Source organism: Pseudophryne corroboree, chromosome 3 (genome assembly GCF_028390025.1).
Source record: "Pseudophryne corroboree isolate aPseCor3 chromosome 3, aPseCor3.hap2, whole genome shotgun sequence".
Classification (NCBI taxonomy): domain Eukaryota; kingdom Metazoa; phylum Chordata; class Amphibia; order Anura; family Myobatrachidae; genus Pseudophryne; species Pseudophryne corroboree.
The window spans coordinates 187440236-187461590 of record NC_086446.1 but is presented as its reverse complement, the minus strand read 5'-3'; the positions used below and the strand labels follow the sequence as shown (position 1 = coordinate 187461590).

General features: G+C 46.0%; 1 long non-coding RNA gene and 2 pseudogenes across 2 annotated transcripts in view; 1 reads left to right on the top strand and 2 right to left on the bottom strand.

The window, feature by feature from the left end:
• Window positions 1–21355, bottom strand: part of LOC135057574 (uncharacterized) — a 228517-nt gene that overhangs the window by 115596 nt on the left and 91566 nt on the right. The window lies entirely within an intron of this gene.
• On the bottom strand, window positions 11467–11585 carry LOC134897562 (5S ribosomal RNA; annotated as a pseudogene).
• LOC134897561 (5S ribosomal RNA) lies at window positions 12709–12827 on the top strand (annotated as a pseudogene).

Here is a 21355-nt window from a genome sequence, read left to right as displayed (position 1 = left end):
TGGGGAGCACTACTGCAGTGCCAGTTATAGGTTATAGCAGGAGCCAGGAGTACATAATATTATATTAAAATTAAACAGTGCACACTTTTGCTGCAGGAGTGCCACTGCCAGTGTGACTAGTGACCAGTGACCTGACCACCAGTATATAATATTAGTAGTATACTATCTCTTTATCAACCAGTCTATATTAGCAGCAGACACAGTACAGTGCGGTAGTTCACGGCTGTGGCTACCTCTGTGTCGGCACTCGGCAGCCCGTCCATAATTGTATATACCAGTGACCTAACCGTGGTTTTTTTTTCTTTCTTTATACATACATACTAGTTACGAGTATACTATCTCTTTATCAACCAGTCTATATATTAGCAGCAGACACAGTACAGTGCGGTAGTTCACGGCTGTGGCTACCTCTGTGTCGGCACTCGGCAGCCCGTCCATAATTGTATATACCACCTAACCGTGGTTTTTTTTTCTTTCTTTATACATACATACTAGTTACGAGTATACTATCTCTTTATCAACCAGTCTATATATTAGCAGCAGACACAGTACAGTGCGGTAGTTCACGGCTGTGGCTACCTCTGTGTCGGCACTCGGCAGCCCGTCCATAATTGTATATACCACCTAACCGTGGTTTTTTTTTCTTTCTTTATACATACATACTAGTTACGAGTATACTATCTCTTTATCAACCAGTCTATATATTAGCAGCAGACACAGTACAGTGCGGTAGTTCACGGCTGTGGCTACCTCTGTGTCGGCACTCGGCAGCCCGTCCATAATTGTATATACCACCTAACCGTGGTTTTTTTTTCTTTCTTTATACATACATACTAGTTACGAGTATACTATCTCTTTATCAACCAGTCTATATATTAGCAGCAGACACAGTACAGTGCGGTAGTTCACGGCTGTGGCTACCTCTGTGTCGGCACTCGGCAGCCCGTCCATAATTGTATATACCACCTAACCGTGGTTTTTTTTTCTTTCTTTATACATACATACTAGTTACGAGTATACTATCTCTTTATCAACCAGTCTATATATTAGCAGCAGACACAGTACAGTGCGGTAGTCCACGGCTGTGGCTACCTCTGTGTCGGCACTCGGCAGCCCGTCCATAATTGTATATACCACCTAACCGTGGTTTTTTTTTCTTTCTTTATACATACATACTAGTTACGAGTATACTATCTCTTTATCAACCAGTCTATATATTAGCAGCAGACACAGTACAGTGCGGTAGTTCACGGCTGTGGCTACCTCTGTGTCGGCACTCGGCAGCCCGTCCATAATTGTATATACCACCTAACCGTGGTTTTTTTTTCTTTCTTTATACATACATACTAGTTACGAGTATACTATCTCTTTATCAACCAGTCTATATATTAGCAGCAGACACAGTACAGTGCGGTAGTTCACGGCTGTGGCTACCTCTGTGTCGGCACTCGGCAGCCCGTCCATAATTGTATATACCACCTAACCGTGGTTTTTTTTTCTTTCTTTATACATACATACTAGTTACGAGTATACTATCTCTTTATCAACCAGTCTATATATTAGCAGCAGACACAGTACAGTGCGGTAGTTCACGGCTGTGGCTACCTCTGTGTCGGCACTCGGCAGCCCGTCCATAATTGTATATACCACCTAACCGTGGTTTTTTTTTCTTTCTTTATACATACATACTAGTTACGAGTATACTATCTCTTTATCAACCAGTCTATATATTAGCAGGGTTTTTTGGAAGGGACATCCTGCGTGACACTGCAGTGCCACTCCTAGATGGGCCCGGTGTTTGTGTCGGCCACTAGGGTCGCTAATCTTACTCACACAGTCAGCTACCTCATTGCGCCTCTTTTTTTCTTTGCGTCATGTGCTGTTTGGGGAGGGTTTTTTGGAAGGGCCATCCTGCGTGACACTGCAGTGCCACTCCTAGATGGGCCCGGTGTTTGTGTCGGCCACTAGGGTCGCTAATCTTACTCACACAGCTACCTCATTGCGCCTCTTTTTTTCTTTGCGTCATGTGCTGTTTGGGGAGGGTTTTTTGGAAGGGCCATCCTGCGTGACACTGCAGTGCCACTCCTAGATGGGCCCGGTGTTTGTGTCGGCCACTAGGGTCGCTAATCTTACTCACACAGCTACCTCATTGCGCCTATTTTTTTCTATGCGTCATGTGCTGTTTGGGGAGGGTTTTTTGGAAGGGACATCCTGCGTGACACTGCAGTGCCACTCCTAGATGGGCCCGGTGTTTGTGTCGGCCACTAGGGTCGCTTATCTTACTCACACAGCGACCTCGGTGCAAATTTTAGGACTAAAAATAATATTGTGAGGTGTGAGGTATTCAGAATAGACTGAAAATGAGTGTAAATTATGGTTTTTGAGGTTAATAATACTTCGGGATCAAAATGACCCCCAAATTCTATGATTTAAGCTGTTTTTTAGTGTTTTTGGAAAAAAACACCCGAATCCAAAACACACCCGAATCCGACAAAAAAAATTCGGTGAGGTTTTGCCAAAACGCGTTCGAACCCAAAACACGGCCGCGGAACCGAACCCAAAACCAAAACCCGAAAAATTTCAGGCGCTCATCTCTAATATAAATATACGTATGTGCTATTGCCATGTAGCATAACAAAATATACAAAAGTACTGTATAATTCAAACTCGGTACTATTATCATGTAGTGTTAGAACCACCATCAGAGACTCTTTGAAGTGGCTGGTGGCTTATGGTTAATATCTTTGCAAATATACAGTATGTAACTGAGATCTCTGCATTACTACTATTAGATAGAATATAAATGTCATTACTGGTCCATTATAGTGTGCTGGTGGAATCTTGTGTCTTTGGGGTATATTCAATTAGTTTGAAAACAAAGGTGTTTTTTTTGTCCTGCTCAGACCTATTTGGATATATAAAGAATGGTGATACTTTAACCAAAAATTGGACAATTTTGTTAAGAAATAATTATTCCAATCTGTCCCATTGGTGGTGCACCCGGAGTCAAAAGAGGAAGTAAACGGAAAGGGGAAAGAAAAAGTATGACTCTTGTTCGGGCGCACTCTTATGTTTCTAAGTGTCTACTGATTAGTGATGTGTCTAGGATATAACAAAGTCTTTATTTCTACTCTTAAAATAAATGGGAGCAAGAAAAACAAAACTAAATAATAATGTTAGACATAAGTCAATGAAGATACCCCCATACAGGAAACAATGTATATACAGTTTCCTTGAAAAAATGAAATGTTCAGATCTTATTTATGCTTTAATAAATGCATATAGGAAGGTAGCTACATATCATGCTGCTTCCGTCTGCCAAAGATCTGTACAAACTGTGTTTGTATTGATAAAGCCCTAAATAGGGTTGATTTCAGGAGAGGAAAAAACTAGAGATGAGCGGGTTCGGTTTCTCTGAATCCGAACCCGCCCGAACTTCATGTTTTTTTACACGGGTCCGAGCGACTCGGATCTTCCCGCCTTGCTCGGTTAACCCGAGCGCGCCCGAACGTCATCATCACGCTGTCGGATTCTCGCGAGGCTCGGATTCTATCGCGAGACTCGGATTCTATATAAGGAGCCGCGCGTCGCGGCCATTTTCACACGTGCATTGAGATTGATAGGGAGAGGACGTGGCTGGCGTCCTCTCCGTTTAGAAATTAAAATAGATAGGAGAGTGAGAGTGAGACACTTCATTTACTTACTGGAGCTTAGGAGGAGTTATACTAGTGACTGATGACCAGTGACCTGACCACCAGTGCAGTTTTATAATTTATTATTATTTAATAATCCGTTCTGTTCTTGTTCTCTGCCTGAAACAAACGATACACAGTGACTCAGTCACACTCACATACCATATCTGTGCTCAGCCCAGTGTGCTGCATCATCTATGTATAATATCTGACTGTGCTCACACAGCTTAATTGTGGGGGAGACTGGGGAGCAGTTATAGGTTATAGCAGGAGCCAGGAGTACATATTAAACAGTGCACACTTTTGCTGCCAGAGTGCCACTGCCAGTGTGACTGACCACTGTGACCAGTGACCTGACCACACTGACCACCAGTATAGTATATTGTGATTGTCTGCCTGAAAAAGTACACTCGTCGTGTGACTTGTGTGGTGTTTTTTTATTCTATAAAAATCAAAAAACTCATTCTGCTGACAGACAGTGTCCAGCAGGTCCGTCATTATATAATATACACCTGTCCGGCTGCAGTAGTGATATATATATATATTTTATATCATTATTTATCATCCAGTCTATACTAGCAGCAGACACAGTACGGTAGTTCACGGCTGTAGCTACCTATGTGTCGGAACTCGGCAGTCCATCCATAATTGTATACCACCTACCCGTGGTTTTTTTTTTCTTTCTTCTTTATACATACTACATCTCATTATCATCCAGTCTATATTAGCAGCAGACACAGTACAGTACGGTAGTCCACGGCTGTAGCTACCTCTGTGTCGGCACTCGGCAGTCCATCCATAATTGTATACCACCTACCCGTGGTTTTTTTTTTCTTCTTTATACATACTACATCTCATTATCATCCAGTCTATATTAGCAGCAGACACAGTACAGTAGTCCACGGCTGTAGCTACCTCTGTGTCGGCACTCGGCAGTCCATCCATAATTGTATACCACCTACCCGTGGTTTTTTTTTTCTTTCTTCTTTATACATTACATACTACATCTCATTATCATCTAGTCTATATTAGCAGCAGACACAGTACGGTAGTCCATGGCTGTAGCTACCTCTGTGTCGGCACTCGGCAGTCCATCCATAATTGTATACCACCTACCCGTGGTTTTTTTTTTCTTTCTTCTTTATACATTACATACTACATCTCATTATCATCCAGTCTATATTAGCAGCAGACACAGTACGGTAGTCCACGGCTGTAGCTACCTCTGTGTCGGCACTCGGCAGTCCATCCATAATTGTATACCACCTACCCGTGGTTTTTTTTTCTTTCTTCTTTATACATACTACATCTCATTATCATCCAGTCTATATTAGCAGCAGACACAGTACAGTACGGTAGTCCACGGCTGTAGCTACCTCTGTGTCGGCACTCGGCAGTCCATCCATAATTGTATACCACCTACCCGTGGTTTTTTTTTCTTTCTTCTTTATACATACTACATCTCATTATCATCCAGTCTATATTAGCAGCAGACACAGTACAGTACGGTAGTTCACGGCTGTAGCTACCTCTGTGTCGGCACTCGGCAGTCCATCCATAATTGTATACCACCTACCCGTGGTTTTTTTTTTCTTTCTTCTTTATACATACTACATCTCATTATCATCCAGTCTATATTAGCAGCAGACACAGTACAGTACGGTAGTCCACGGCTGTAGCTACCTCTGTGTTGGCACTCGGCAGTCCATCCATAATTGTATACCACCTACCCGTGGTTTTTTTTTTTCTTTCTTCTTTATACATACTACATCTCATTATCATCCAGTCTATATTAGCAGCAGACACAGTACGGTAGTCCACGGCTGTAGCTACCTCTGTGTCGGCACTCGGCAGTCCATCCATAATTGTATACCACCTACCCGTGGTTTTTTTTTTCTTTCTTCTTTATACATACTACATCTCATTATCATCCAGTCTATATTAGCAGCAGACACAGTACAGTACGGTAGTCCACGGCTGTAGCTACCTCTGTGTCGGCACTCGGCAGTCCATCCATAATTGTATACCACCTACCCGTGGTTTTTTTTTTCTTTCTTCTTTATACATTACATACTACATCTCATTATCATCCAGTCTATATTAGCAGCAGACACAGTACGGTAGTCCACGGCTGTAGCTACCTCTGTGTCGGCACTTGGCAGTCCATCCATAATTGTATACCACCTACCCGTGGTTTTTTTTTTTTTCTTCTTTATACATACTACATCTCATTATCAACCAGTCTATATTTGCAGCAGACACAGTACGGTAGTCCACGGCTGTAGCTACCTCTGTGTCGGCACTCGGCAGTCCATCCATAATTGTATACCACCTACCCGTGGTTTTTTTTTTCTTTCTTCTTTATACATTACATACTACATCTCATTATCAACCAGTCTATATTAGCAGCAGACACAGTACGGTAGTCCACGGCTGTAGCTAACTCTGTGTCGGCACTCGGCAGTCCATCCATAATTGTATACCACCTACCCGTGGTTTTTTTTTTCTTTCTTCTTTATACATACTACATCTCATTATCATCCAGTCTATATTAGCAGCAGACACAGTACAGTACGGTAGTCCAGGGCTGTAGCTACCTCTGTGTCGGCACTCGGCAGTCCATCCATAAGTATACTAGTATCCATCCATCTCCATTGTTTACCTGAGGTGCCTTTTAGTTGTGCCTATTAAAATATGGAGAACAAAAATGTTGAGGTTCCAAAATTAGGGAAAGATCAAGATCCACTTCCACCTCGTGCTGAAGCTGCTGCCACTAGTCATGGCCGAGACGATGAAATGCCAGCAACGTCGTCTGCCAAGGCCGATGCCCAATGTCATAGTACAGAGCATGTCAAATCCAAAACACCAAATATCAGTAAAAAAAGGACTCCAAAACCTAAAATAAAATTGTCGGAGGAGAAGCGTAAACTTGCCAATATGCCATTTACCACACGGAGTGGCAAGGAACGGCTGAGGCCCTGGCCTATGTTCATGGCTAGTGGTTCAGCTTCACATGAGGATGGAAGCACTCAGCCTCTCGCTAGAAAACTGAAAAGACTCAAGCTGGCAAAAGCACCGCAAAGAACTGTGCGTTCTTCGAAATCCCAAATCCACAAGGAGAGTCCAATTGTGTCGGTTGCGATGCCTGACCTTCCCAACACTGGACGTGAAGAGCATGCGCCTTCCACCATTTGCACGCCCCCTGCAAGTGCTGGAAGGAGCACCCGCAGTCCAGTTCCTGATAGTCAGATTGAAGATGTCAGTGTTGAAGTACACCAGGATGAGGAGGATATGGGTGTTGCTGGCGCTGGGGAGGAAATTGACCAGGAGGATTCTGATGGTGAGGTGGTTTGTTTAAGTCAGGCACCCGGGGAGACACCTGTTGTCTGTGGGAGGAATAGGGCCATTGACATGCCTGGTCAAAATACAAAAAAAATCAGCTCTTCGGTGTGGAAGTATTTCACCAGAAATGCGGACAACATTTGTCAAGCCGTGTGTTGCCTTTGTCAAGCTGTAACAAGTAGGGGTAAGGACGTTAACCACCTCGGAACATCCTCCCTTATACGTCACCTGCAGCGCATTCATAATAAGTCAGTGACAAGTTCAAAAACTTTGGGTGACAGCGGAAGCAGTCCACTGACCAGTAAATCCCTTCCTCTTGTAACCAAGCTCACGCAAACAACCCCACCAACTCCCTCAGTGTCAATTTCCTCCTTACCCAGGAATGCCAATAGTCCTGCAGGCCATGTCACTGGCAATTCTGACGAGTCCTCTCCTGCCTGGGATTCCTCCGATGCATCCTTGAGTGTAATGCCTACTGCTGCTGGCGCTGCTGGGAGTCGATCGTCATCCCAGAGGGGAAGTCGTAAGCCCACTTGTACTACTTCCAGTAAGCAATTGACTGTCCAACAGTCCTTTGCGAGGAAGATGAAATATCACAGCAGTCATCCTGCTGCAAAGCGGATAACTGAGGCCTTGACAACTATGTTGGTGTTAGACGTGCGTCCGGTATCCGCCGTTAGTTCACAGGGAACTAGACAATTTATTGAGGCAGTGTGCCCCCGTTACCAAATACCATCTAGGTTTCACTTCTCTAGGCAGGCGATACCGAGAATGTACACGGACGTCAGAAAAAGACTCACCAGTGTCCTAAAAAATGCAGTTGTACCCAATGTCCACTTAACCACGGACATGTGGACAAGTGGAGCAGGGCAGGGTCAGGACTATATGACTGTGACAGCCCACTGGGTAGATGTATGGACTCCCGCCGCAAGAACAGCAGCGGCGGCACCAGTAGCAGCATCTCGCAAACGCCAACTCTTTCCTAGGCAGGCTACGCTTTGTATCACCGGTTTCCAGAATACGCACACAGCTGAAAACCTCTTACGGCAACTGAGGAAGATCATCGCGGAATGGCTTACCCCAATTGGACTCTCCTGTGGATTTGTGGCATCGGACAACGCCAGCAATATTGTGTGTGCATTAAATATGGGCAAATTCCAGCACGTCCCATGTTTTGCACATACCTTGAATTTGGTGGTGCAGAATTTTTAAAAAAACGACAGGGGCGTGCAAGAGATGCTGTCGGTGGCCAGAAGAATTGCGGGACACTTTCGGCGTACAGGCACCACGTACAGAAGACTGGAGCACCACCATAAACTACTGAACCTGCCCTGCCATCATCTGAAGCAAGAAGTGGTAACGAGGTGGAATTCAACCCTCTATATGCTTCAGAGGTTGGAGGAGCAGCAAAAGGCCATTCAAGCCTATACAATTGAGCACGATATAGGAGGTGGAATGCACCTGTCTCAAGCGCAGTGGAGAATGATTTCAACGTTGTGCAAGGTTCTGATGCCCTTTGAACTTGCCACACGTGAAGTCAGTTCAGACACTGCCAGCCTGAGTCAGGTCATTCCCCTCATCAGGCTTTTGCAGAAGAAGCTGGAGACATTGAAGGAGGAGCTAACACGGAGCGATTCCGCTAGGCATGTGGGACTTGTGGATGGAGCCCTTAATTCGCTTAACAAGGATTCACGGGTGGTCAATCTGTTGAAATCAGAGCACTACATTTTGGCCACCGTGCTCGATCCTAGATTTAAAGCCTACCTTGGATCTCTCTTTCCGGCAGACACAAGTCTGCTGGGGTTGAAAGACCTGCTGGTGAGAAAATTGTCAAGTCAAGCGGAATGCGACCTGTCAACATCTCCTCCTTCACATTCTCCCGCAACTGGGGGTGCGAGGAAAAGGCTCAGAATTCCGAGCCCACCCGCTGGTGGTGATGCAGGGCAGTCTGGAGCGACTGCTGATGCTGACATCTGGTCCGGACTGAAGGACCTGACAACGATTACGGACATGTCGTCTACTGTCACTGCATATGATTTTCTCAACATTGAAAGAATGGTGGAGGATTATATGAGTGACCGCATCCAAGTAGGCACGTCACACAGTCCGTACTTATACTGGCAGGAAAAAGAGGCAATTTGGAGGCCCTTGCACAAACTGGCTTTATTCTACCTAAGTTGCCCTCCCACAAGTGTGTACTCCGAAAGAGTGTTTAGTGCCGCCGCTCACCTTGTCAGCAATCGGCGTACGAGGTTACATCCAGAAAATGTGGAGAAGATGATGTTCATTAAAATGAATTATAATCAATTCCTCCGCGGAGACATTGACCAGCAGCAATTGCCTCCACAAAGTACACAGGGAGCTGAGATGGTGGATTCCAGTTGGGACGAATTGATAATCTGTGAGGAGGGGGATGTACACGGTGATATATCGGATGATGATGATGAGGTGGACATCTTGCCTCTGTAGAGCCAGTTTGTGCAAGGAGAGATTAATTGCTTCTTTTTTGGTGGGGGTCCAAACCAACCCGTCATATCAGTCACAGTCGTGTGGCAGACCCTGTCACTGAAATGATGGGTTGGTTAAAGTGTGCATGTCCTGTTTATACAACATAAGGGTGGGTGGGAGGGCCCAAGGACAATTCCATCTTGCACCTCTTTTTTCTTTAATTTTTCGTTGCGTCATGTGCTGTTTGGGGAGGGTTTTTTGGAAGGGCCATCCTGCGTGACACTGCAGTGCCACTCCTAGATGGGCCCGGTGTTTGTGTCGGCCACTAGGGTCGCTTATCTTACTCACACAGCTACCTCATTGCGCCTCTTTTTTTCTTTGCGTCATGTGCTGTTTGGGGAGGGTTTTTTGGAAGGGCCATCCTGCGTGACACTGCAGTGCCACTCCTAGATGGGCCCGGTGTTTGTGTCGGCCACTAGGGTCGCTTATCTTACTCACACAGCTACCTCATTGCGCCTCTTTTTTTCTTTGCGTCATGTGCTGTTTGGGGAGGGGTTTTTGGAAGGGACATCCTGCGTGACACTGCAGTGACACTCCTAGATGGGCCCGGTGTTTGTGTCGGCCACTAGGGTCGCTTATCTTACTCACACAGCTACCTCATTGCGCCTCTTTTTTTCTTTGTGTCATGTGCTGTTTGGGGAGGGTTTTTTGGAAGGGCCATCCTGCATGACACTGCAGTGCCACTCCTAGATGGGCCCGGTGTTTGTGTCGGCCACTAGGGTCGCTTATCTTACTGACACAGCTACCTCATTGCGCCTCTTTTTTTCTTTGCGTCATGTGCTGTTTGGGGAGGGTTTTTTGGAAGGGCCATCCTGCGTGACACTGCAGTGCCACTCCTAGATGGGCCCGGTGTTTGTGTCGGCCACTAGGGTCGCTTATCTTACTCACACAGCTACCTCATTGCGCCTCTTTTTTTCTTTGCGTCATGTGCTGTTTGGGGAGGGTTTTTTGGAAGGGACATCCTGCGTGACACTGCAGTGCCACTCCTAGATGGGCCCGGTGTTTGTGTCGGCCACTAGGGTCGCTTATCTTACTCACACAGCTACCTCATTGCGCCTCTTTTTTTCTTTGCGTCATGTGCTGTTTGGGGAGGGTTTTTTGGAAGGGACATCCTACGTGACACTGCAGTGCCACTCCTAGATGGGCCCGGTGTTTGTGTCGGCCACTAGGATCGCTTATCTTACTCACACAGCTACCTCATTGCGCCTCTTTTTTTCTTTGCGTCATGTGCTGTTTGGGGAGGGTTTTTTGGAAGGGACATCCTGCGTGACACTGCAGTGCCACTCCTAGATGGGCCCGGTGTTTGTGTCGGCCACTAGGGTCGCTTAGCTTACTCACACAGCTACCTCATTGCGCCTCTTTTTTTCTTTGCGTCATGTGCTGTTTGGGGAGGGTTTTTTGGAAGGGACATCCTGCGTGACACTGCAGTGCCACTCCTAGATGGGCCAGGTGTTTGTGTCGGCCACTAGGGTCGCTTAGCTTAGTCATCCAGCGACCTCGGTGCAAATTTTAGGACTAAAAATAATATTGTGAGGTGTGAGGTATTCAGAATAGACTGAAAATGAGTGGAAATGATGGTTTTTGAGGTTAATAATACTTTGGGATCAAAGTGACCCCCAAATTCTATGATTTAAGCTGTTTTTTAGGTTTTTTGGAAAAAAACACCCGAATCCAAAACACACCCGAATCCGACAAAAAAAATTCGGTTAGGTTTTGCCAAAACGCGGTCGAACCCAAAACACGGCCGCGGAATGAACCCAAAACCAAAACACAAAACCCGAAAAATTCCCGGCGCTCATCTCTAGAAAAAACCTCTAACTGAAGTCCACTCATGAAAGTTAACACCTGTCTGGAATAAGGATGTGATGAGAATAAGTATAAGTGGTGATCCTGCTGTTAGCGTTTTTGCACAGGGAATGTGGTCTTCCTACTTCACTGGGTATTCCCTAGCGGTCGCCCGTCTAGGTACTGACCTAGCCCTCCTCCGTTTCGCTTCCAAGATCGGACGGGATTGGGCATAAGCGTAGGGGTATGGTCGTAGGAAGGCTTACCCTGTGACACTAATGAGAGTGCACCGAAAAAGAGAGATATTTTGTATCTGAAAGCTGCTCTTTATGGAAGTGAACAAGCCCGTGAACGGGTGAAACGCGTTTTCCCTTCTATCTGCTGCCTCCTCTCCTACCTGAAGACTTCATGGGTGATATTCGATACTTACCTGTACCATTGAACTAGGTTATTTTTTCCTGGCTTAAATTAATTATCACAGGGTATTGTATACCCATTATATGCTTTATAAATACCTGTCCCTTTTTCCAGTATATATATCTAAAATACACAAAAAATCTTTAATCTGTGTAATGCTGGTATTTTTAGGGTTATCCTATACCCACATAATGTCTCCTTGAATTAAAAGGTATAGGTAGAGTGTGGCTCCGCAGCTGAATCTGCTTCAGACATTTCAAACTGTGTATTCTTTTCAATTGTGTTTGTTCCCATGTATATTATGCCTGTCTCACAAATGCATGCAGCTCTGAATAATTGGCACAATTGAATAGGCTCTCATATGCCTTAATGAATTATTTATTATAGATTTTTTTGAAAATAACCATCATGGTTTTCAACAATGGTGCCTCCATGTGATGTATATTAACAACTTGATAATTATTCACTTAAGTCAGGTGGTGGGCAGTGATCCCACATTTTGGTCCTCAGGAGGTATTGTGCCCACAGATTTTCAGGAGGTTTGTGTATCTTTTTATTTTTTGTGGGACTGATATTTGACAGTACATAGAGGATTGATCTCATCTCTTTTTTCTAAAAATACTTTATTGTTATGTACAAATGTATATAAAACCAGCATCATATTCAGTATTAGATCTGATGCTTTTAGAGACCAACAGGGATTCCACATTGCAGTGGTTCCATTATCAATCAACTACCTGTCTACTTCAATCTTCTTCCCACTTGTTACTTCTTTCGGTGAACTCTCATCCACGATTCTGAGGAGCGTGTCCCCCATGAAGGCACGTCTCCTCCGTCTAACGAGGACAGCAGTATCACGCTAATCAAACCTATTCTTTCTCCTGATCTTCTTCAATATAATTCTTTCAGATACAAAATATCTCTCTTTTTCGGTGCACTCTCATTAGTGTCACAGGGTAAGCCTTCCTACGACCATACCCCTACGCTTATGCCCAATCCCGTCCGATCTTGGAAGCGAAACGGAGGAGGGCTAGGTCAGTACCTAGACGGGCGACCGCTAGGGAATACCCAGTGAAGTAGGAAGACCACATTCCCTGTGCAAAAACGCTAACAGCAGGATCACCACTTATACTTATTCTCATCACATCCTTATTCCAGACAGGTGTTAACTTTCATGAGTGGACTTCAGTTAGAGGTTTTTTCCTCTCCTGAAATCAACCCTATTTAGGGCTTTATCAATACAAACACAGTTTGTACAGATCTTTGGCAGACGGAAGCAGCATGATATGTAGCTACCTTCCTATATGCATTTATTAAAGCATAAATAAGATCTGAACATTTCATTTTTTTCAAGGAAACTGTATATACATTGTTTCCTGTATGGGGGTATCTTCATTGACTTATGTCTAACATTATTATTTAGTTTTGTTTTTCTTGCTGAGTTCCCATTTATTTTAAGAGTAGAAATAAAGACTTTGTTATATCTTAGACACATCACTAATCAGTAGACACTTAGATACATAAGAGTGCGCCCCAACAAGAGTCATACTTTTTCTTTCCCCTTTCCATTATATTCAATAAGTGTCAGAAGCTGCCATCTTGTCGGAAGGGGTTCCGACCTATTCATTAGGGGGGGGCGTTTTTTCAGACAAGTCAGGAATTCCTGACTTGTTGGAAGGCTGTCGGAATACATGTGGATCGAACCGTGTGTATTGTCTGAAGCGTGGCCAAACCCGACAGGTTTTAGCCCCATTTCTGACAATGTCAATTGGCAATGTCAGAACGGGCCAAACCTGTCGGGTTTGGCCACGGCACTGAATACTGACCTGTCGGATACTTTCCATCGGAAAGGATACGACAGGTATTGAATATACCTGTTTGTCTTGTCTAAAGTAGCCCCTCCTTGCATGCACCTCTAGTGGACCAATAAATTAATTTGAGCAACTTGACATTTTTCTGAAACATGTTTCTATGTCACATATTCTTATCATGAAACACATAAAGTAGATTCAAACTAATAGTATTTTAATTAATAAAGTAACTTTTATCTGGGGGTGGTTAAAAGGTGATTAGAGCAATAACTTAAACTTAAACAAAATACACCTATACAAACAATGTTGGTATGCACAACTTTAATCTGCTGGCTATAACAGAAACATGGCTCACACAATCAGACACTGCCTCCCCTGCAGCACTGTCACATGGTGGTTTCCACTTCTCACACACATCTAGGCCTAATAATAGTAAAGGTGGTGGGGTCGGAATCTTACTGTCACAGTTTTTCACATACACTGTTCTACCTCAGGTTCCATCACTCGCATTCACCTCATTTGAAGTTCACTCTATCAGGATTTTCACCCCCTTCTCTCTGCGTGTGTCACGATCCGGGTATCTGGACGCCATTTCTTACCCATCAGATGCCTCCTAAGGCTGGCTCAGCGCTCCAGGACCGGATCCCATCTGTTATCCTGATGTGTACATTCCTGTATCCTCTCCTGTCACTCTGGGACGCTGTCACAGTAAACGCCATATTACACCTGGCATGGCGTCTCCCGCGGCCTCCGCCGCCGTCCCTGAACTTCTGCATGCAGAGTGTCTGAGTGGCGATTACGTCAGCCGCGGCCTCCGCTGTGTCCGCGTGGTTGGATGTGCATCTGTCAGCCTGGCGCCTCCTGTCTCCGGTGGCCGGCGCCGCCATTACTGTTTTCATTACCACATGGATTACAAACCAAACTTCCCTCCAAGTGTCTGCATGGGCGCAGCCATCTTGGATTCTGTCAGCTGATCATTTCCACCAATCTGTTCTCAGTATTGATAATCTGCATAATTGCCTAGCCAATCCCTTCCTTGCTGCAGGTATAAATACACTGTGCCTGAGCAAGGAAGGCGTCAGTGCTTTGGTTGTCAAACCTAGTTCCTGTTTGTCTCTCTCCTGTGATTGTCTTCCAGGTTCCAGCTCCTGTCTCAAGACTTCCACCATAGAGACCCGCACCAGCATTCCACCTGCGGTGTAGCCTGACTCTCCAATCCATTGTGGATTCATCTGTTTCCAGCTACAACATTACCTGCTTCCAGCTCAGCTTCCAGCAGAGTACAGCTTCCCTTAAAGGGCCGGTGTCCTTTCTACACTTTACCACTCTCCACCGGTATTATTATTTCTCCGCTCTCAAGTTCTACATTTCAGTTCATATTTCATCGCTCCCAAGTTCATTTATTATTTAACTGGTTCCAGCCAGTATCCACTCCGTGCTAACAACAGTCTGGTTCCAGCCAGTATCCACAGCAGCTGTTTTATCTTCAGCAACCCAGCTTTTCCTGGAACACCAGCTGGCACAATCCTGGGTTATCTCCATTGCTACAGTCGGGCCTGGTAAGGACTTTCCATCTAGAAGATCATAAGAACTATCTCACACTACCAGTGCCCTGTGGCTCCTGCCATCCTGTAGTACCCAGGAACTGTATTTATTCTTTGCTGACTTTTACGTTTTCTTTTACTGCTGCTGTGTTGCGGAGTTGTCATAATAAACATCATTGACTTTTATCCAAGTTGTCGTGGTCACACCTTCGGGCATTTATTATTTATGTTACTTACGTGTCCAGGGGTCTGATACAACCTCCCAGGTTCCGGTACATCTCAGCCCCTACAACTGAGGCTGCCTCCCGTCAGCTCAGGCCCTCAGTTGTGACAGTAAGCACTGACCTAATGAATCCAGCCGGAGACCAGGATCAAGCGGCCAGGCCGATGCAAGAACTGGCAGCCCGACTAGAACATCAGGAGGCTGCACAGGGCCACATCATCCGCTGTCTCCAGGATCTCTCTACTCGGCTGGATGGGATTCAGACAACTCTCCGTGGATCAGGCGCGTCTGGTGCGTCAACCACAGTGACTCCAGCTATAACCCCACCCACCTTACCCATTTCTGCTCCACGTCTTCATCTTCCAACGCCAGCAAAATTTGACGGATCTCCAAGATTCTGCAGGGGATTTCTCAACCAGTGTGAGATTCAGTTTGAGCTACAACCTGGCAATTTTCCCAGTGACCGTACAAAAATTGCCTACATTATTTCTCTTCTCAGTGGCTCAGCCCTTGATTGGGCATCACCGTTATGGGAGAGGTCCGACACCCTGCTATCTTCCTACACTGCCTTCGTGTCAACATTCAGGCGCATCTTCGACGAGCCAGGCCGGGTAACCTCAGCTTCATCCGAGATTCTCCGTTTACGCCAGGGGTCACGTACTGTAGGACAATATCTGATACAGTTCCAGATCCTGGCGTCCGAACTGGCATGGAACGACGAGGCCCTGTATGCTGCATTCTGGCATGGCTTATCTGAGCGTATTAAAGATGAGTTAGCTACCAGAGACTTACCTTCTAAGTTAGATGAGCTAATCTCACTCTGCACGAAAGTTGATTTACGTTTCAGAGAGAGAGCAACTGAGCGTGGAAGATCATCTGCTCCAAAATCTTCTGCTCCTCCTCCTCGTCAACTGTCACCATCTAAAGATGAGCCCATGCAACTTGGCCGTTCCCGTTTAACTCCTGCTGAGCGCCGAAGACGTCTCTCCGAGTTTCTCTGTCTCTATTGTGCAGCTCCGTCTCACACCATTAATGCCTGTCCCAAACGTCCGGGAAACTTCAAATCCTAGCTCGCCAAGGAGAGGGCCGGCTAGGAGTAATGATCTCCTCTCCATCTTCTCAAGATTGTAATCTCCCAGTCTCGCTTCAAGTTGCTCAACGTTATCGGAACGTCATTGCCCTCCTTGATTCCGGAGCAGCTGGGAACTTTATTACCGAAGCCTATGTTAAACGGTGGTCCCTACCCACCGAGAGACTTCCTTCGTCCATTTCTTTAACTGCCGTGGATGGCAGCAAAATTTTTGATGCAGTTATTTCTTTAAGGACTCTACCAGTTCGTCTGAGAGTGGGAGTTCTTCATTCCGAACTTATTTCTTTTTTAGTGATTCCAAGAGCCACACATCCTGTGGTCCTGGGCCTTCCATGGCTCCGTCTTCACAATCCTACAATTGATTGGACGACTACGCAAATCCTGGCATGGGGTTCCTCCTGTGCTGAGACATGTTTGTTTAAAGTATTGCCTGTCTGTTCTTCCTCCCCCAGGTCGTCTGATGTTCCACCTCCTCCATATCAAGATTTCACGGATGTGTTCAGTAAAGCTTCTGCTGATATCCTTCCTCCTCATAGAGAATGGGACTGTCCGATTGATCTCGTTCCAGGGAAGGTTCCACCTCGAGGCCGAACTTATCCGTTGTCTCTGCCTGAGACGCATTCTATGGAGGAATATATTAAAGAGAACCTAGCAAAGGGGTTCATTCGACCTTCTTCTTCTCCAGCCGGCGCAGGCTTCTTTTTTGTAAAAAAGAAAGATGGTGGTCTGCGGCCGTGCATCGACTACAGAGGTTTGAATGACATTACCATCAAGAACCGTTATCCTTTACCCCTGATTACTGAGCTCTTTGACAGAGTTAGCGGAGCTACCATCTTTACAAAGCTGGACTTGCGAGGTGCATACAATCTCATTCGGATCCGTGAGGGTGACGAGTGGAAGACCGCATTTAACACCCGTGACGGACATTATGAGTACCTCGTCATGCCCTTCGGATTGAGCAATGCTCCAGCTGTCTTCCAGCATTTCGTCAATGAGATCTTCAGAGACATTCTATACCGTCATGTCGTGGTCTATCTAGATGATATCCTCATTTTTACCAACAATTTAGAGGAACATCGTTTTTGGGTAAAGGAGGTTCTGTCCCGTCTCCGTGTCAATCATCTCTATTGCAAATTAGAGAAATGCGTCTTTGAAGTCAAGTCCATTCCGTTTCTAGGGTACATTGTGTCCGGTTCCGGACTAGAGATGGATCCTGAGAAACTACAAGCAATTCAGAATTGGCCGGTACCCTTAACCCTCAAAGGGGTCCAGAGGTTCTTAGGGTTCACCAATTATTACCGAAAGTTTATACGAGACTTTTCCACCATTGTGGCGCCTATTACTGCTTTCACCAAGAAGGGTGCTAACCCGTCCAAGTGGTCTGAAGAAGCCATGCAAGCTTTTCATCTTTTAAAACAGAGGTTCATCTCTGCGCCTGTCCTGAAACAGCCTGACATCGACTCTCCTTTCATCCTAGAGGTGGATGCCTCCTCCGTTGGAGTAGGAGCGGTGTTATCTCAGAGGGCTAAAGATGGCCATTTACATCCTTGCAGTTTCTTTTCACGGAAGTTCTCCCCAGCGGAGCGCAACTATGCCATTGGCGACCAGGAGTTGCTAGCCATCAAGCTCGCTCTAGAGGAGTGGAGATATCTGTTGGAGGGAGCTTCTCATTCAATCACCATCCTTACAGACCACAAGAACCTTCTATATTTGAAAGGCGCACAATGTCTCAACCCTCGTCAGGCCAGATGGGCACTTTTCTTTTCCAGGTTCGACTTTAAACTCCAGTTCTGTCCGGGCTCTCAGAATCGCAAGGCCGATGCCCTTTCCCGCTCATGGGAGCAAGAAAATGAGTCAGAGTCTTCAGACAAGCATCCTATTATAAGTCCGTTGGCATTCTCCACGGTAGGGATGGACTCTACGCCCCCATCAGGGAAAAGTTTTGTGAAGCCGATGCTAAGGAAGAAGCTCATGCATTGGGCCCATGCTTCCCGTTTTGCCGGACATACAGGTATCCAAAAAACCCTGGAGTTTATCTCTAGGTCCTATTGGTGGCCAACTCTGAAAAAGGACGTCTTGGAGTTTATTGCATCTTGCCCAAAGTGTGCCCAACATAAAGTATCCCGCCAGTCGCCTGCGGGGCAACTGGTTCCACTATCCGTTCCCCGTCGACCATGGACCCACTTGTCGATGGATTTCATTACAGACTTACCCATGTGCAACAAGTTCAATACCATCTGGGTGGTAGTTGACCGGTTCACCAAGATGGCACACTTCATTCCTCTCACCGGTCTTCCGTCAGCTTCCAAGTTGGCTCAAGTATTCATACAAGAGATCTTCCGACTCCACGGTCTTCCTGAAGAAATTATCTCTGATCGAGGAGTTCAATTCACAGCCAAATTCTGGCGAAGTTTATGTCAAGTCCTCCAAGTCAAGCTAAAGTTTTCCACGGCTTACCATCCTCAGACCAATGGTCAAACCGAGAGGGTGAATCAGGACTTGGAGGCCTTCCTCCGCATCTATGTGTCCTCCTCTCAAGATGACTGGGTTCAATTACTTCCCTGGGCCGAGTTCTGTCATAACAACCAGTATCATTCTTCATCTGCTTCAACACCATTCTTCACTAACTTTGGATTCCACCCTAAAGTCCCTGAGTTCCAACCGCTTCCAGCAACTTCTGTTCCCGCAGTGGATATCACCGTGCATCAGTTTGCCAATATCTGGAAGAGCGTACGATCAGCTCTGCTCAAGGCATCGTTCAGGTACAAGAAGTTTGCGGATAAGAAGCGTCGAGCAGTTCCTGCTCTCAAGGTGGGTGATCGGGTATGGTTATCCACGAAGAATTTAAGGTTAAGAGTTCCCAGTATGAAGTTTGCACCTCGCTATATCGGTCCTTTCAAGATTGAACAAGTCATCAATCCTGTTGCTTACAGACTCCAGTTGCCTCCCTTCTTAAAAATACCCAGGACATTCCATGTTTCCCTGTTGAAACCGCTGATCTTGAATCGGTTTCATTCCTCACTTCCTCCAACTCCGAAAGTCCAAACTCAACGAGGCGTTGAGTATGAAGTGGCCAAGATCCTGGACTCACGTCACCGTTACGGTCAACTACAATATCTTATTGACTGGAAGGGTTATGGTCCTGAGGAACGTTCATGGACCAATGCTTCTGATGTCCATGCTCCTGCCTTGGTCCGGAGATTCCATTCCAAGTTTCCTCAAAAGCCAAAGAAGTGTCCTGGGGCCACTCCTAAAGGGGGGGGTGCTGTCACGATCCGGGTATCTGGACGCCATTTCTTACCCATCAGATGCCTCCTAAGGCTGGCTCAGCGCTCCAGGAGCGGATCCCATCTGTTATCCTGATGTGTACATTCCTGTATCCTCTCCTGTCACTCTGGGACGCTGTCACAGTAAACGCCATATTACACCTGGCATGGCGTCTCCCGCGGCCTCCGCCGCCGTCCCTGAACTTCTGCATGCAGAGTGTCTGAGTGGCGATTACGTCAGCCGCGGCCTCCGCTGTGTCCGCGTGGTTGGATGTGCATCTGTCAGCCTGGCGCCTCCTGTCTCCGGTGGCCGGCGCCGCCATTACTGTTTTCATTACCACATGGATTACAAACCAAACTTCCCTCCAAGTGTCTGCATGGGCGCAGCCATCTTGGATTCTGTCAGCTGATCATTTCCACCAATCTGTTCTCAGTATTGATAATCTGCATAATTGCCTAGCCAATCCCTTCCTTGCTGCAGGTATAAATACACTGTGCCTGAGCAAGGAAGGCGTCAGTGCTTTGGTTGTCAAACCTAGTTCCTGTTTGTCTCTCTCCTGTGATTGTCTTCCAGGTTCCAGCTCCTGTCTCAAGACTTCCACCATAGAGACCCGCACCAGCATTCCACCTGCGGTGTAGCCTGACTCTCCAATCCATTGTGGATTCATCTGTTTCCAGCTACAACATTACCTGCTTCCAGCTCAGCTTCCAGCAGAGTACAGCTTCCCTTAAAGGGCCGGTGTCCTTTCTACACTTTACCACTCTCCACCGGTATTATTATTTCTCCGCTCTCAAGTTCTACATTTCAGTTCATATTTCATCGCTCCCAAGTTCATTTATTATTTAACTGGTTCCAGCCAGTATCCACTCCGTGCTAACAACAGTCTGGTTCCAGCCAGTATCCACAGCAGCTGTTTTATCTTCAGCAACCCAGCTTTTCCTGGAACACCAGCTGGCACAATCCTGGGTTATCTCCATTGCTACAGTCGGGCCTGGTAAGGACTTTCCATCTAGAAGATCATAAGAACTATCTCACACTACCAGTGCCCTGTGGCTCCTGCCATCCTGTAGTACCCAGGAACTGTATTTATTCTTTGCTGACTTTTACGTTTTCTTTTACTGCTGCTGTGTTGCGGAGTTGTCATAATAAACATCATTGACTTTTATCCAAGTTGTCGTGGTCACGCCTTCGGGCATTTATTATTTATGTTACTTACATGTCCAGGGGTCTGATACAACCTCCCAGGTTCCGGTACATCTCAGCCCCTACAACTGAGGCTGCCTCCCGTCAGCTCAGGCCCTCAGTTGTGACAGCGTGTTGCAGCTATCTATCGCCCTCCTGGGCAACCTAAACAACAATTTCTAGAAGATTTCTCTGCCTGGCTCCCACACTTCCTATCCTGTGACATCTCCACCATCATTATGGGTGATTTCAATATAGCTCTTGACAGTCCACAATCTGTTCATGCATCCAAACTCCTCTCTCTAACCTCCTCTCTTGGCCTAACCCAATGGTCCGACTCCTCTACTCGCCATGAGGGCCACTGCCTTGATCTTGTGTTCACTAGGCTCTGCTCAGTTTCCGAATTCACTAACACTCCTTTCCCTCTCTCTGATCACAACCTGATCACCTTCACAATCTCTTCTATTACTTTAAATTCTAGGACACTAAAACCA